The following is a 17,500-nucleotide window of genomic DNA, read 5'->3' on the forward strand; positions in this document are numbered from 1 at the left end:
TTCCCGGGGCTTAGCGTCCCCGCGGCCCGGTCGTCGAACAGGCCTCCTAACTTTAACTAACTTTACTAGGTTGCTACGTACTAACTACGTAGCTACTCCTAACTTTAGTAGGACTATTGATTCCTATGATCAGAGTGAATGAAAATGTTGTTATTCGCAATATTGAGATTTTCTCAAAATATTTCTATAAATTATAAGATTGATAAGATTATAAGAAGTATAAGATTTCTATAAATTGACTACAAATATATATTTTAATTCCAATTTGGATTTTGAAAATACAGGATATGAGCCCTTTTAAAGCGCCGCAGTATCTAACCCTGAGAGGAAAATGTTACGATTTAATCCTCTTCCAGAAGCCCGCAGTAAAAGACCAAATGCCTTTCCCGTCACGATAAAGGGTCCAGCAGTCCCCCCCCCCCCCCCCCCCCCGGGCGGTACACAATAAGGGTCAGTTTAGTGAGTTAGTCGTGCGGCTGATGACCTCTACCTGTCTCTCTCTCTCTCTCTCTCTCTCTCTCTCTCTCTCTCTCTCTCTCTCTCTCTCTCTCTCTCTCTCTCTCTCTGGGGAGACACATCTGTCTCTGAAATATTACAGGTGTGTTGTCGTTTTCTTCTCCGTCGGCTCTAGAGAGCTTGAGGGGAGACGCTCTTAAACCTTCAAAAAGAATTATTATGTTTTTCAACGCTGGTTTGAGTTCTCTCTTTTTCTCCCGATATTCGAGCAAATATTTCCCGAGTTGGTGCATCGGGAGCCGGTCGGCCGAGCGGACAGCACGCAGGACTTGTGATCCTGTGGTCCCGGGTTCGATCCCGGGCGCCGGCGAGAAACAATGGGCAGAGTTTCTTTCATCCTATGCCCCTGTTACCTAGCAGTAAAATACGTACCTGGGTGTTAGTCAGCTGTCACGGGCTGCTTCCTGGGGGTGGAGGCCTGGTCGAGGACCGGGCCGCGGGGACACTAAAAAGCCCTGAAATCATCTCAAGATAACCTCTCAAGATAATCATGTGAAGAGACTTCTCCGATGACTGGTGGGTAATGTATTGTGCTGTTGTAGCTGCAGTTATTTATTTATAAGTGTTGTATTCTTGCAAAAGGATAAAATAGAGCAGAGGGTTGACTTTGACTCGAGCTTAAGAGGTTGAGATTGACATAATCAAATATAAACAGTTTACAACAGTAAACGGTAAAGCATGAGTTAATAAGCTGCATTCAAACCACAACAGTAAGAGAACTTGGAACTTTTGAGTACTGTTGTGGTGTCTCCATAAAAGGTCACCCTCCTCGCTGTTGGAACTCCTAAGTCAGTCTAGTATTTAGTGAATCACTCAAATAACCCCTTGTGAGGTCCTGTAACAACTTACGAGGTTTTGTAACAACTTACGAGGTCTTGTAACAACTTACGAGGTTTTGTAACCACTTATGGGGTCTTAAAACCACTTACGAGGTCTTGTAACCACTTACGAGGTCTTGTAACAACTTACGAGGTCTTGTAACAACTTACGAGGTCTACCATGATGGAGGGTGCTCTTATCTCCATCACGATAGTTTTATTAGACTTTTTACTAAATGGTTAAGTAAATCCCAAGGACCACGAGGTCGTCCTCAAGCTAAGGTTATTATTACTCAATTTACAGCTGCTTATTTTAAAGGCAAAGTTTCTAACTAAAATGTTCCTAACTTTGGAAAAAAAGAAACTTTAGTCAAAGTTAAAAAACGAAGTTGCAGAGACGAGTCTTAATTATCTGGAGATCAAAAGTGCTGAGTAAAACAGGTAGTGGTGATATAACGTGGCTGTGGATTGGAAAAAGAAGCGAACTTTACAATCATTTGATTAGGAATAGACAGATTAAAAACTGTTTAAGTGTAGTACGGGTGTTCTGGGGCCATTCGTAAGGATTGGTACACAGTTCTGATTGGGCCATGTGGATCGAGGGAGACTATGTAGCACTTGGAAGGGTCACACAGAGATCAGATCACTTACGGGATCCAGTAAGTTCAGTAGAACTTCGGTTTCAACTCTTTTTAACCCTGTCGTAGCTCAGTCGATTAAGGCAGTGTCTGGGATGCTCCCGGACGCAGGTTCAAATCCTCGTCACGGCCCTTGTGTATTTGTTCACTTGGAAGGGATATGAGGATAAGGATTTGGGATGAAACAGTGGGGGGGGGGAAGGAATGGTGCCCAACCCTTTGGACGGTGAGGGATTGAACGCCGACCTGGAAGAAGTGAGACCGTCGCTCTACCGTCCAGGGACAAGATTCAACCAGCATTTACTCTTCTAATTACGAAACCTGTACATCTGTTCTCAATCTCTGGCGGCTTTCTTTACATTTATTCAACAGCTTATGAGCTTCGTAGCACCTGGCGGCTGTTTATAACAATAACAACGTTTGATTGGCAAGTTTCCATGCTCGAAAACTATTTAATAAATGAATAAGAAGCCGCCATAAAGATTGAGAAAAGATGTATAGGATCGTAAGTAGATGAGGAAATTGCTTGTTGAATCTTGGCCATGTTGAAGAAGCAACTTAGTGCTGAGATGAACTGGACATCAGATCAGACGATCAGACGAACAACTTGTTTCAACTCTGGTCGGAGACCTGGTCGACGACCGGGCCGCGGGGACGCTAAGCCCCGGAAACACTTCAATCTAACTTCAAGGTAACACCACTGATGCCTGACGAGGCTGTAAGGGAAGCTAAAGATATGTGTGTAGACAGTGAAGATAACTGACAGTTTGCCAGCCAGCGCTTCATCAAATCAGATCATTTTAATAATGACCTCCCAAGCTACAGTTAGGTTTCTCAATAGCTTTCTTCTTAAATGAATGAGGAACATATCTAGGGGGACACCCCAGATGTGACCACAGTACGCCAGACAAGGTCGAATGAGACTTACTGCGCCGATGTAGCTCAACAAATCATTATCTTTTAAACAATTAATTGTTTAAAAAAATAGTTTTTAAAAAAAAATTGCATTATGTCTACTCCGATGGCTGAGTCCAGTCGCCAACAGGACACACTTCAGCAGCCTGTGTGGGTTTTATAGACATAATATTTCTACACAGACGTAAGTGTCAGGCTAAACAACTGGCTGAACTCTACACTAATTGAAGCGTAGACTACGCTACTGACCACCTCTGACTACAACTGACCACAACTACCTACTAGTACGCTAACAACCCACTGGAGAAAGAGTTATTTGACGTGATTCAAAGTCTGCTCTTGAAGCACTTGAAACGTTCTGCAAGAGACACAAGAAAAGCCTCATAACAGAATTGATAAATAACTCGCTCGTTGAACAGAATTAAGGTTTAGAATATCTTATGTATGAATGCCACCTCATGTTAATATGACCTGTCATGATGACACATAGAGACATTGCAGCTAAATTAGCATGCCACAAGGATGACGTTGAACTAGACCAACGCATCCTAATCTCGGTTATTAAGACAATATAGACAGTTGTGGCCAGTATCAGGTTGAGGCTACCGCCACCTAGATATGGGTGATGGTGTCCCTTAGCCACCTGCCCCTGTAGCCACCTGCCCCTGTAGGCAGGTGGCTACAGTGGGACACGAACCCTGATCATTCTAGGTGGAAACTCTGCGAGCATTAACCCGGTGGTGACCTCTCACACACGGCATGACTGACTGAGTGTCCAGTCATTATATAGACCAGTCAGATCAGTCGTAATGAGGTACTTCGAGCTTGGTAATTACTGTGTTCACTCTCGTGTCCCAGAAGATACCCTCATACTGTATCTATAGTTACTAAGCTACTGACCACATCTCCCTGTAAGACTAACCAGCGTGTTGTTGTTGTTGTTGGTCGGAACCACAGCAACTCAGCAACTCGGAACCAAAAGTTGCAAGTAGCACAGGCTATGGTGATCCCGTGGTGGCCTTAACTGGCACAGGAGCGGGGTTGTAACTGTCCCGTCGGGCGAGATGGGGGGGATAGTTCTTAGCATCACGTAGCTAGCTGGTCACACACTATATAATCCTTCATATAGTCTAGAGTAGCTGCATAAATGCAGTTATAATTAAATATTATAAAAAAAAAGAGGAATTGTCAAAATGGAATGAAGTGAACGATCACATTGTAGAAGAGAAGTCTATTCAGAACCTCAAGAGTATACACACGCACGCACGCACGCACGCACGCACACACACACACACACACACACACACACACACACACACACACACACACACACACACACACACACACACACACACACACACACAGGCTCAGGAACCTGTACACCTGTTGATTGACGGTTGACAGGCGGGATCAAAGAGCTAAAGCTCAACCCCCGCAAGCACAACTAGGTGAGTACACACACACACACACATACACACACACACACACACACACACACACACACACACACACACACACACACACACACACACACACACACACACACACAGGCTCAGGAACCTGTACACCTGTTGATTGACGGTTGACAGGCGGGATCAAAGAGCTAAAGCTCAACCCCCGCAAGCACAACTAGGTGAGTACACACACACACACACATACACACACACACACACACACACACACACACACACACACACACACACACACACACACACACACACACACACACACACTCACACACACACACCACAACCACCACCATCAAATTGAGCTGGACGCTTCAATTCCTGTTGTTAATCTATTATTAATTGCTAATAAATAACCACAGAATACATTAACAAATTAAGTGGTCCCAGGGGGATAGAAGGAGAGGGATTTAAGGGGAGTGAGGTTAGGTCGCTGGGAGGGGGTTGAGGGAAGAGGTTGAGGGTTAAACCTGTCACACAACGTTCCTGAGGTTGACAAAGATGCAAAGAACCTGATTTATTGCAGCAAGATACTTACCATACGCTGGGCTCACTCTGCTCCTCTGCTGTTAAAGCCTTGAGACGCTGGGCTCAGGCACAGACACATAGAGCCAAAGAGGGGTGCGGCCAGGATAGAGCCACATAGAGCTGAGCAGATAGAGCCATATGGGACACCCAGGAAACCTCTCTCTCTCTCTCTCTCTCTCTCTCTCTCTCTCTCTCTCTCTCTCTCTCTCTCTCTCTCTCTCTCACTGGTAGAAAGTTCTCATAAATAATCATAGCGAGAATAACAGATTTACCGGACGTAAGTTTTACTCACCTCTCCATATATCATTTTTTTTTACAAGAACACAAGATTTCTGTGAGAACATAAGTCCTGAAATATATATTGTCTCTCTGGGGACACTGATTTTGAAGGGGAAAAATATTTTGCCCTAACTTTCAATGGAACTATTTTTTCGTGTCCTCGGTCGAAATATATCGATGGTGAGCCCCAAACTTGCGAGAGAGAGATCCAATATATTTCTCTCTTTTTTTTTTTAACCTCGTCTTTGCGTTCACGAAGCGACTCAGGAGGAAATTACGGTTGAAATTCATTGCTAGTTAGTTGCGTTCATTTTCGATGGTATTCAGCGTTAATTACTCCGCTTGCTGTTGAAATTAAACGCGCACGTTCACAATTTTTTGACTATAGTGTGTTTGTGTGTTGAAGGCAGAGTATGGGAGAAGTGCCATCGAAGTCAAAAAGTTGAGTACACACAACTTGTTACAGTTCATCACAGACTTACAGGTCAAATATCTAGGAATTAGTGTAGGATATTTAGTAAATGTATTATTTTATTCAGTAATATTTAATTCAGCTTAGTTTTCTAAAACCATCTTCAACAAAATGTTTATTCTAAAGTAATTTATAGAACTGTACTAAATAAAACTAGTTGATGAAATTCCAATAATTCAGAAATTCATCATTGGCCCTAAATAATAAAAAAGGAATAACCTAATTTCGCCCCCCTTTCTTGCAGCGATTCGTCTTATTAGAAATTCCCAAGTTATAGACATTTCCTCCTTGCAGAAATATCCATAGGAGATATTTCCACCTCCAGCCCCTTCTCCTGCCTCCACCGTCGCCACGGTGAAGCCACCATTCAGGTGGGCAAAGTTAAGACAGGCAAAAATATCTTAACTTGCTCTGTCAGGGAAGTTGAGGTCGACTAATATAGTGAGAGTAATATTCTTCAATGCCCAGGCGCTCCTTATATTGCTGCCGCTCCGAGTGTGTGTGCTGGTCCTTGATGAAAGGAGATGTGAAGGCTTTTATGTTCGTGTGTGCGTGTGTGTGTGTGTGTGTACTCACCTAATTGTGCTTGCGGGGGTTGAGCTTTGGCTCTTTGGTCCCGCCTCTTAACCGTCAATCAACTGTGTGTGTGTGTGTGTGTACTCACCTAATTGTACTCACCTAATTGTGCTTGCGGGGGTTGAGCTCTGGCTCTTTGGTCCCGCCTCTCAACCGTCAATCAACTGGTGTACAGATTCCTGAGCCTATTGGGCTCTATCATATCTACATTTGAAACTGTGAATTGTGTGTGTGTGTGTGCGTGTGCGTGTGCGTGTGTGTGTGTGTGTGTGTGTGTGTGTGTGTGTGTGTGTGTGTGTGCTGTTTCAAGTAAGCATCTTGAGGGTATTTTTGGGTTTCTAGCTCTTCATCTGAAGCTGTGCACAGAATCGGCTTCCAACAATTCACTGTTTAGTGCATCTCCTTTAATTAAAATAATAATATAAATAATAATTCATTGTGTTTGGGGGGACAGGAAGCCTGAGTGTATTCATACACTTTAGACTTATATCCCCCCACCCCCCCGAGGGTCAAATTACTGACCTCTCCCAAGATGCAACCCCCATAACAAGTTGACTTAATTCCTAAGTACCTACTTACTGCTAGATGAACAGATCCATTAGGTGAAAGGAAATGTGCCCAAGCATTTCTGTCCCGGCCAGGATTCGAACCAGGAATTCTCGATTGTGCGTGGGGAACTTGACTGTACTTCCAGGACCCTCTCAGAGTATTCATTTAATACGCTGACTCTGAAAACAAAAACTTCCTGTATAATTTTGTATGTGGTGATCATGTCTCCCCTTGTTTCTACTCACTTTTAGCAGAAGTTGAGCTCGTCTGTTGAGTCTGATCTAAGCAGATTATAACTAGGGCTACTACCGGCGTCTCCACCGTTCTAGTTTGGCCATAGCTGCTTCTACCTTCCCCACAGCAAATCTAGTTCATTTAAGAACATAAGAACATAAGAACAAAGGTAACTGCAGAAGGCCTATTGGCCCATACGAGGCAGCTCCTATCTATAACTTGTCATATTTATCCATGAGCAGCTCTTGCTGGAACCTTTGCTCCTCGGTAGGGGGTTGATCTCTGTCTCAGCCTCCTCCTCTAGTCTGGGGTAGGATCTATCACCCCTAGGATGGGGTTCTACGAGGAGGTGGCTTCCTCCTGTAGCTTGGGTTACTGCTCGTAACCCAAGCTAGCAGTAACCACCTTGATACTTCTAGGTGTTGGTTACAGCTATGTTTACTCTAGCTGGGTCTGCTGTTAGGTGCCCGTCTAGCTGGGTCTGCTGTTAGGTGCCCGTCTAGCTGGGTCTGCTGTTAGGTGCCCGTCTAGCTGGGTCTGCTGTTAGGGGGCCGTCTAGCTGGGTCTGCCGTTAGGTGCCCGTCTAGCTGGGTCTGCTGTTAGGGGGCCGTCTAGCTGGGTCTGCCGTTAGGTGCCCGTCTAGCTGGGTCTGCTGTTAGGTGGCCGTCTAGCTGGGTCTGCTGTTAGGTGCCCGTCTAGCTGGGTCTGCTGTTAGGTGCCCGTCTAGCTGGGTCTGCTGTTAGGTGCCCGTCTAGCTGGGTCTGCTGTTAGGTGCCCGTCTAGCTGGGTCTGCTGTTAGGTGCCCGTCTAGCTGGACTGCCATTAGCTGGGTCTGGTGCCATATCTGGCAACTCCCGAGTTTGTTTACATTGAGAGGAGAGCACGCGCGGGGCGACAAAGGCGCGCGCACGCCAACAGGAATTCATTATATGTATTGGTCCGTCCTCAGAGACCTCATCTATATTCGTAAATCCAACTGTTGAATTTGGAAGCCTTTTATTAGCTATGGAGGTGCTCGAGTTTGTTGCTCTCAGTCGGGTCGTGCATGCTAATTTAGCCTGTTGTAGTTGTTAGAAAGGATTATAACTGTCCAATTGAAGGTCGATTAGTTGAAGACCGGGGCCCCTAGTTAACTGGGGGATGGAGGTGTTGAATGTTGTACCTCAGGAATTATTTATGTCTTAATACCTTAATTCGGTCATGTTTGTTGAGATGTCTAGAGGTAGATGTCTACCTCTAGACATCTCTTCAGAGAAACTGGTTATCAATTTGATGAAAAGGAAAACTGAATTATCGGTTTCAGTTTCAATTGTACGAGATATTGTGTGATGGAAATTGATTTGAACTTCATATGACACAATCAAATCATATTCACATCTTTCGGCTCATATCCTTGGAGCGGACAGAGCCCGTGTTGAGGTCCTCAACACGGCTGTAAGTCCCATAGACGGGACTGGAGACGATAGACGGGACTTTAGACTATACACTCGTGGACAGGACTGTCAGTCATCTCGCCTCTCACCACACAGGGGAAAAAAAAAATACAAGTTTGTAATTGATGTCAAATTTTTCGTCTGCTTCTGAGGATGCTACAAGTTGAACTTGTAGGCCTGTTAGAAATGTTAAATAAATTTTGGCGTTTTTAATTTTAACATTTCTTTCGTAAGTGAAGATATATCAGAGATATACTAAGTGAACTCCTCTAGTTTTCTTGTGTGTGTGTTTCAAAATTATGCATTTGGTGTATGAACCCATATTAAAAGGAATACTGAATTCCTTGAAAATCAATTAATACACAAAAACCCCTTCTAATTATTTTACTTTTTCCTTCTCTCTTATGTGGATATCTACATATAGTATACTGTATGGAGGAAATTATAAAAATGAATATTATTCGAAACTATTATTTAAAAATATATAAGTGTCAGGGATTTGGGAAGAGGGATTCTTGGTGAGAGTTGAGACTCAGCTGAGACTGCAAAATGTATAATGATCTTCATCTTAAAGTTCCTTTGGTCGAGATGAACCTATATCTCCCCCCCCCCTCCCCCCCCCCCCCCACCCACCCAGAGTGTTCGTGTACTCGCCTATATCCACTCACCTATATGTGCATGCTTCGCCAGCTATCAGATACTGAGTCTCGCCTTTCAATACTTATCTGAATAAGTGACTTTCAGCATGCCTTCTCCTATCAAAGTAGGGATATCAGGATGAAAGCAGAGATATCAGGATGAATACAGAGATATCAGGATGAATGCAGAGATATCAGGATGAAAGCAAAGATATCAAGAAGCAGGTATTTCAGGGCGAAAGCAGGGATATCAGGATGAAAGCAGGGATATCAGGATGAATGCAGAGATATCAGGATGAAAGCAAAGATATCAAGAAGCAGGTATTTCAGGATGAAAGCAGGGATATCAGAATGAAAGCAAAGATATCAAGAAGCAGGTATTTCAGGATGAAAGCAGGGATATCAGGATGAAAGCAGGGATATCAGGATGAAAGCAGAGATATCAGGATGAAAGCAGGGATATCAGGATGAAAGCAGGGATATCAGGATGAAAGCAGAGATATCAGGATGAAAGCAAAGATATCATGAAGCAGGTATTTCAGGATGAAAACAGGGATATCAGGATGAAAGAAGGGATGTCAGTATGAAAGCAAAGATATCAAGAAGCAGGTATTTCAGGGTGAAAGCAGGGATATCAGGATGAAAGCAAAAATATCAGTATGAAAGCAGGGCTATCAAGATGAAAGCAGGGCTATCAGTATGAAAGCAGGGCTATCAAGATGAAAGCAGGGCTATCAAGATGAAAGCAGGGCTATTAGAAAAGCAGGATCCTTGACATTACTCGGGTACTACTGTCACAAAGAGATGGTTGGCAGAGCACCATACCAGAACACATAATACAGTGCCATAACACATAGCACCATACCCAAACGCATAGCACGAAACCATATACACAGAGCACCATGACACAGAGCACCATAACACACAGAGAACACCATATACACAGAACATCATATACATGGTAAATGGATTGCATTAGGAAGTAATGTGGTGGAGGCTGACTCCATACACAGTTTCAAGTGTAGATATGATAGAGCCCAGTAGGCTCAGGAACCTGTACACCTGTTGATTGACGGTTGAGAGGCGGGACCAAAGAGCCAGAGCTCAACCCCCGCAAGCACAACTAGGTGAGTACACAGATCAAATCAGAAACCTTGTGATCTTTTAGACATAAATGTTGTATATTGTATGATTCATGCCGCTGTATACAACACCCCCCTCCCCCCCCCCCCTCTCCCTCTCCTCCACGCTCCTGTAGGGCTCAGGGATAATGTGGGAGGTAAACACTATTATTGATTTAAAATATGTTTGCTCCAAATGTTTCGTTTGAACAAGGATTTTATTTATCTCCCGACTGGAGGCTGGGTTATCTCTTAATGCATGTAAACACAAGCGTCTCTATGGTTTCAGAAACCTTTGTTGATGCTTATTATACAGAATAAACTGTCAGGAGGTAGTTGAAAAATTAACTCTCCAAAGTTCATTTTGACTATTTATGGTCTGATGGCTAGAATGTGTGTGTATATGTGCATGTTGGTAATTCTGGTGTTGTGTTTCAGATGCTAGTGGTGGGGAGGAGTCGACGCTGCTAGGCAGTGAGACTGATGAAGGTAAGATCAACCTTTGCAATATTACGTACTTGTTCAACACCTGTGACCCCATACACACACACACACTCCTCTTTTGTCCACTAACCTTATCAATTACAGTATCACTCAAACCAACATCTATCCTGCAGTCCCATATCTGTCCTACCTACTCTTGCTCCACCCTCAGCTGATAAATTACAAGTCACACGTCACTTGCTACATATTCCACACATGTGTCTCACTTGTGAGACACATGTGTGGAATATGTACATGTGTACATATGTGGAATATGTGGAATATGTACAGACGTGTCTCACTTGTGAGACACGTCTGTCTCATGCACTCAATCACCTGTCATCACCTGTTTCATATGCCTGTCTGTCCCTCACGATCCGCCCCACATGCCTGTCCCACTACCTGTCCCCATCATTTAACTGATCCCCCGTCTCGTTTACCTACCAGCTGTTCTAGTAACAATGTCACAGCTTACTCTACCACCTGTCACCAAATCCACCATTTGTTCATCTATCCCATCTACCTGTCTGTCCCTTACCTCGTCCTGACACTCTCCCGCTCCCTGTCCCACTGTTCATCCCTCTTCTGTAGCATCTGGCTCAGGATAGTGCAGCAAAAACTATCAAAAACTTTGTTATATGAGAGTAATGTGTTCACAACTATAGAGGCTATGAACGAATTCCGGCATGAATGAACAACGTCTGTCCTGAGTGGAAAAAACTTTATCTATAGCGAAGGAAGTGTTTCAGGGACAGAAATAGGAGACAGTTGGGGGAAAAGACAGTAAGTAGAATGGAAGACAGTGAGATGCATGACAGCTCGTCAATAATGTCACACAAGGAGAAAATGTAAGACGAAAGCAGTTTTTAGTTTATATAATATTTTTATTTTAACCAGCATATATATATATATATATATATATATATATATATATATATATATATATATATATATATATATATATATATTCTTCTGTCCTCCATGGACAGGGTTAGAGATCTGTTAAATATGTAGTTCAATGATTTATTGAGCAATCAATTGAGATTGGTCTATATCATGGTATATATGTGGATATTAAGCTGGGTAAGCGGACCTGTGGGAGGATTCACCAACACATACGAAGCCTATGCATCTTCTTCAATCATTCCAGCACATGTTTGCATTATTTTAAGCGTATACTGGCTACGAAGCACTAAGAGGTTGTGTGTACAAATAATCATCTTTAGGCCTCATAGAGTTTCCGACCTCATAAAGTGTTAAATATATACAGACAAAACTGCCGTGAGTGAGGAAAGATGTAGAGGTTTCGCAAGGTGGAGACTGAAGACCATGATGATGACAACAGCACCCTGGGGGGCCCCACGGCTGTTACCATCACTTGCAAAACACAAGTCTTTCACTACCGGTCGATTCGATACCGATCGACCGGTCAATGGGCAGAGTTTCTTTCACCCTATGCCCCCTGTTACCTAGCAGTAAAATAGGTACCTGGGTGTTAGTCAGCTGTCAAGCGCTGCTTCCTGGGGATGGAGGCGTGGTCGAGGACCGGGCCGCGGGGACACTAAAAAGCCTCGAAATCATCTCAAGATAACCTCAAGATAACCGTGTGATAATGTCAACGAAAATCTAAAATACCTTTTTCTTTGAACTTATAATCATAGCAAAATCAATATGAAACACTAACAAGGAGAGAATAAATCACATTAACTCGGCTGAACACAAACCAACCAACATATACGAGATTTAAAAAGAAAACAAAAATTTGCAGGCGATGAGTCACAATAACGTGGCTGAAGTATGTTGACCAGACCACACACTAGAAGTTGAAGGGACGACGACGTTTCGGTCCGTCCTGGACTATTCTCACAATCGACTTGAGAATGGTCCAGGACGGACCGAGACGTCGTCGTCCCTTCAACTTCTAGTGTGTGGTCTGGTCAACAAAACAAAAATGTATTTTTAGGAGGAGGATTTGAAAGCATTCATTAGAACTGAGGAGCATCTGTGCCCAGCTCCCCTGACTGCAGAACATTCGCTGTGATGACGACAGTTGCTATTCTAAAGAGAGACGTTGCATCAGAGGATAACAACCACAGAAGCAACATGTTGCGTTTCAAACTCGCAGATCGTGTCTCTTGAATGTCGGTCGGGCTTCAGGGTAGGGGGGGGGGAGCAGGGAGGGAGGAAGGGAAGGGAGGGAAGAGAAGGTGGTGGGGGTGGGAGAGAGAGAGAGAGAGAGAGGTTGGGGGGAGGGAGGGACTGGCTTTTTCAGCAAACATCAATGGTCAACTTCAGTGCCTCGACGTTTTGATGAATAGCTGTTGGTCTCCAGCGCATCTGTCACCACCATAGATATATCCATACACAAAATGACAGAATGAACAAAGTTTAAAGACAGTTTTTTGACAAATTAACAAGATTCCGTAACTTTAGCACTAACATCCAGGTACATTTATACATCTCGAATACGTTCCCAGTACCTCTTCGCGACCTTAAAGATAACTAACATGCAAAAACTACAAGCAATGTAAAACAAGGCACTAAACTAAGACTAAACTAACTACATGACTAAACTACGCCAGACCCTTTAAAGCCTTGTTGATACAACTATTGAACAAGGGACTACGACATCGCTCGGAGACGAGAGACGCTTCATTCTCACAGGTGGTGGTTCAAGAGCTTGAGTCTACTTCATGGAAACCAACCCCCACACTACACAATTCCAGGATGAAACACTGGACACAACTCACTCCAAGCTTAAAAAAACACCAGCACCACCGCCCCCCAGCACCACCACCCCTAGCACCACCACCATCCCTAGCACCACCACCATCCCCAGCACCACCACTACCAGCACCACCACTACCAGCACCACCACCACTTTCTTCATTTCAGATTAAAAATTGTATGTAAAAATGTTATTGTGGATTATTTTGTTTGAACTTTAATTTAAAAATCTATTTTTTTAACAAGAGCCGAGTTTAATTCATAGTTTCTCTTCAATAATATAGTTTATCGCGGCTCCTGTGAGTGGCGAGGGTTACGGAACACGTAATATCGCCAGGAAATGAACTAAACAGTCACAGAAGGGCAGTGCCCTTAGCGTGAGAGGAGGAATAGCAGCGACTGACACAATACTGTTGTATCCTCCGCAACGGTGCCCCCCCCCCACACACACACACGAGGTGTCAATCTACACCAGTTGATTGACACTTGAGAGGCGGGACCCAAAGAGTCAAAGCTCAACCCCCGCAAGCACAAATAGGTGAGTACACACACACACACACACACACACACACACACACACACACACACACACACACACACACACACACACACACACACACACACACACACTCTCTCACACACACACACACACACACACTCTCACACACACTCTCACACACACACACACACACACACACACTTAGTATGAAGACTCTTGCCATCACGACAAAATACAGGCTTCAAACACAATCTTTCTCCCCTTAATAACACTCTACTGTATTAATTGTACCTTTCGTGTATTTATATCCATGTTAAATATCTTAAATGTTTCTTAATATACTCAAAGTTACAAATAGTTGTGTATACACTATGTATTGTGTATTTTGCAAGTACACCTAACTGACTGACAACACGAGAGATGTATAATCTTCCTCAATGACAGTGGCTTTCATGACGATCAAAACAACATGAAAGTGTTTACTTTCAAGAAACTAATGAGCATCTTATGATGTACGTACAGACAATGCACGCCACAGATGAAGCCTGAATGTTTGCACACAATCAGAGCCTGCACAAAGCCTGCATGGAGTCTACAAGGAGCCTGTGGTTGTGCAGACGATACCCAACAAACACAGGGCCTGCAAGGAGTCTGCAGTCGTTCAGACGATACCCAACAAACACAGGGCCTGCAAGGAGTCTGTAGTCGTTCAGACGATACCCAACAAACACAGGGCCTGCAAGGAGTCTGTAGTCGTTCAGACGATACCCAACAAACACAGGGCCTGCAAGGAGTCTGTAGTCGTTCAGACGATACCCAACAAACACAGGGCCTGCAAGGAGTCTGTAGTCGTTCAGACGATACCCAACAAACACAGGGCCTGCAAGGAGTCTGTAGTCGTTCAGACGATACCCAACAAACACAGGGCCTGCAAGGAGTCTGTAGTCGTTCAGACGATACCCACCAAACACAGAGCCTGCAAGGAGCCTGTAGTCGTTCAGACGATACCCATCAAACACAGAGCCTGCAAGGAGCCTATAGTCGTTCAGACGATACCCACCAAACACAGAGCCTGCAAGGAGCCTGTGATTGTGCAGACGATACGCAGCCAAAATTAAGATCCAGCAGACACTTGGCTCGCTGGGCCTCCTACAAGTCTACATAAAGTTTTGATGAACGACAGGATTATGTTGGTGCGATGTTTCCCTCGACTCGGCAACTTCAGTGCTTGAGAATTGTGTTCACGAGCACAAACTTTGCCAGTTGGTCACAGGTGCCTGTCTAGAGGGAGGGGGAAGGCTGGCTATGTATCCTGGTTAACTTTCCCCTTCACTGCTTGTCAGGTAGAAGGGATAGGGACTCTCCATCTATCCTGGTTAAACCCTTCTTCAGTGCCTGTGAGGTTAGGGTTGAGTTCTTCTTTAATCCCGTATGAGTTTTCCTGAATTTGCCTGAAGGTATTCCACCTGTGAGGACTTTTTCATGGTGAGTTTTATGCTGAAATAATGGTATGGCGTGTATGGCTTTGGCGGGTAGGCAGTTCCATGGGTTTATATCCTTATGGGTTAGAAAACATCTGCTTTCTGTCTTGCATTGTGGCTTGTGGGGTTTGATGCTGTTGTCCCTTGTATGTGTGTTACATTGAACCTTTAAAATAAGTGATCTGGATTAATATTTTCCAGTTTTCTCACTATTTTAAAGGTGTCAGTGAGATCAGCCCTGTCATGTCTGATTTGTGGTGTCGTCTAGTCCTGTCACCCCTCAACCGTTCTTGGCGTGAGAATTGTATCTTTGAAGGTGAGGTCTCCATGCTTGGACACAGCTAGTAGCAGTAGTCAAGACCGGGAGCTCAACACAGACTTGTGCAACTAAATAACCAATTTCATCTCTGTCTTCAAGTAAAACGTTGGTTTAATTATTCCTGAAATTTATGAGACCATTTTCTGTGTTACCGCAGCTTCTATTTGTTGAGGAAGTTTTAATAACCGCTGGAGCATAACTCCCTCGTGGTGTTCTTCATCACTCTGCTGCAGTGGCGTGTTACTGATGCCATAGAACATTGCCATAGTTGCCATAGTTGTGATGTAGGTTGTTACAAGGGGTGAGGGTGGTTAATCCTCCTTGAGTGAGTGGTGGAACAGTGTTCCCAACTTCTCCTTTGGTGTTGACACTTTTGTTTACACAAGTTTAGGAGTAAATTCCATAATTTTGATGGAAAATGTATATTTTTCCAGTGATAATAATAATAATAATTAAGATTGTAATGTTATTATAAGTTATAGTAATGATAACATTGGTGGAGGCAGCCTGGAGCTCTCACCATAACAATAACAGTACGTGGTGAGGGCTGGGATTACCTGGGGACCTGTGCAGCATCCCCATCCGTGTGCTGAGATAACATCTCTACCCCAGATGCTCTCATGAGTATACCACCCTTCCTCTCTCTCCCTCCCTCCTCCTCTCATCCGTATCTCTTATTCCTCTCCTCCTCCTCGCCTCTTTGTCTCTCTCTCCTCCCTCTCCTACCTTCTATCCTACTCCCCTTCCACTTCCTTCCCCGGCCTCTCTCAACGCCCCTCCCTGCACACTTTCTGTTCCTTCTTATTACTGGCTCAGCACATTGGCCACTCCCAAATGTCATTACCTTGTTCTCACTTTAGACCATGGAACAATGCCCGGGGGAACAGATCGTCCCACCAAGCCAATAATACCATCTTCCCATGTACACACACACACACACACACACACACATATATATATATATATATATATATATATATATATATATATATATATATATATATATATATATATATATATATATATATATATATATATATATATATATATATAAACTAATCTGAAGGTTATTATTATTATGATAGCACAAACTTTCTGAAGGTTATTATTATTATGATGGCACAAACTTTCTGAAACATGCCATTAATAATGATATCACTTCCTCTGAGTGTTGTGATTTAGATTACCATGTTATCTTGCACGTTGATACCATACATAAATTTATTTAAATCCTAGATTGTACCGTGAGTTTTCAAAAAGCTGGCATCGAGAACATTTAATTAAACTAAAGTTGTTATCTTAAATCGTGTTGTGTACAGTCTGGCGGCCAGTTACTGAGGCGTGAGGGGTGGCCTCAGAGGTTCTGCTAATAATGAAAGACTTTTACCAACTGGCTTTCATTAGAGGAGTTTTTAGAACGGAATTAATTATATATCATATTTATTTCCCTTCAGCACGGTGCTTGACGAGTTACAACAAGGATATATATCAATATATATATATATATATATATATATATATATATATATATATATATATATATATATATATATATAACCTGGTGTTATGAGACTGTTTATAACTAGCTGGGTTTGTGTGTTGTGAAAGGCCTCGCCAATGTCCAGTCTTGTATTGTTGTTATATCTCCGGTGATGACCTGGTTGTGGGTAGAGAATATACATTCCAAATTGAGCCTTGGTGTCTGTGCATCGCCGGCCACCATGAAAGAGGTGTTTATCGTCTTTGTAATCGTTAGACGCTCCTCAAGTACACACGTTATGGCATAGATGGCATTCGTCTGTGTCAAG

At 43.4% G+C, this 17,500-nt stretch overlaps 1 protein-coding gene across 1 annotated transcript in view; it reads left to right on the plus strand.

Moving 5' to 3' along the window:
- Positions 1-17,500, plus strand: part of LOC138351041 (agrin-like) — a 279,560-nt gene that overhangs the window by 116,680 nt on the left and 145,380 nt on the right. The window contains exon 2 of the mRNA XM_069302583.1: positions 10,622-10,672. The gene's annotated coding sequence lies outside the window, so the exon portion shown is untranslated. The remainder of the gene's footprint in view (positions 1-10,621; positions 10,673-17,500) is intronic.

The sequence above is a fragment of the Procambarus clarkii genome, chromosome 48 (genome assembly GCF_040958095.1).
Source record: "Procambarus clarkii isolate CNS0578487 chromosome 48, FALCON_Pclarkii_2.0, whole genome shotgun sequence".
NCBI lineage: Eukaryota > Metazoa > Arthropoda > Malacostraca > Decapoda > Cambaridae > Procambarus > Procambarus clarkii.